The sequence below is a fragment of the Triticum urartu genome, chromosome 2A, assembly GCF_056163025.1.
Source record: "Triticum urartu cultivar PI428250 chromosome 2A, HENAU_Tu73, whole genome shotgun sequence".
In the NCBI taxonomy this organism is placed as follows: Eukaryota; Viridiplantae; Streptophyta; class Magnoliopsida; order Poales; family Poaceae; genus Triticum; species Triticum urartu.
The window spans coordinates 613,990,507-613,991,541 of record NC_141874.1 but is presented as its reverse complement, the minus strand read 5'-3'; positions in this window follow the sequence as shown (position 1 = coordinate 613,991,541).

The following is a 1,035-nucleotide window of genomic DNA, read 5'->3' as shown; positions in this document are numbered from 1 at the left end:
AGTGTAGATAATAATATAAAGTACCTAAAGAACTGTGGAGCCAAACACCATATTGAAATGAGCACAGAGATCATGTATTACACCCAAGGTCTCCAGTTTAGGCGCAAAGAGGACGATTATTTGCAACGGTGAATAACTACAATCAAGGATCAACCTTTGAAGTGAAGGGGCATCTTGGATGATGAGCTGCCTCCCGTCAAAAGAAATTCCAATTCTTACAAGGTTAGGCGACTTTATTTGGAGACAACCGATTCTAACTGTGAAAACAAGCACCAAGCACTCCAGCGCAGGGCAACTGGAGTGAATGATGTTGTGCAATGAGGCCTCCGATATATGAACCCGCACAAGTGGAAGTTTCTTGAGAAATGGGAGTCGAAGGTTTAGTACCAGATTGTCTGGTAGGTAGCACAGCGCAAAGGTGGCGGTGTGGAGAGAGGACGAAAACCGCGAGATGGACATCGGTGCTGAGGGCACAAGTTCATGGCGTTCGGTATGTGGTATGTGATTTCCAGGGGAATAGTAGAACTCAAGCAGCTGTAGTTGTGTGAAATCAGGGGATTTCAGCCAGGCGTCCATCGTCCAGGGCATGGTATGCTCGCTCAGGTAGCATGACGGGATGCAGAGGCTTTGAACGGAGCCCTGGTGGGAGGAGATGATGGCTCTGGGGATTTCAAAATCATTGAAGAGAGATAGCTAACGACATTCGAGATTAAGGGGCACGTCGCGCCATAGAGGGCGCCACCGAATTGAGTGGACTTGGGTGCGGCAGCAATCCTTGGTGGGGAGAAGCGAGATGATCTCCCCAAGGACGGCGTCCAGGAGATCGCTGATGCGGTCCACCCGAGATTCTACGGGTTCCTGGGATCCGGTGGGGGCGGGGTCGCCGCTTCTCCCCACGCTGCGGGTGTGTGATCTACAACAGGCGTCGCCGCTGGCGGGAGCCTCATCTTCTTGGTGCTGGGGTCAGCCGACTCCATTTTCCTCGAGGGCGTCGCATCGCGCTCACGGATTTGAGAAGAATAATGAATGACGAGC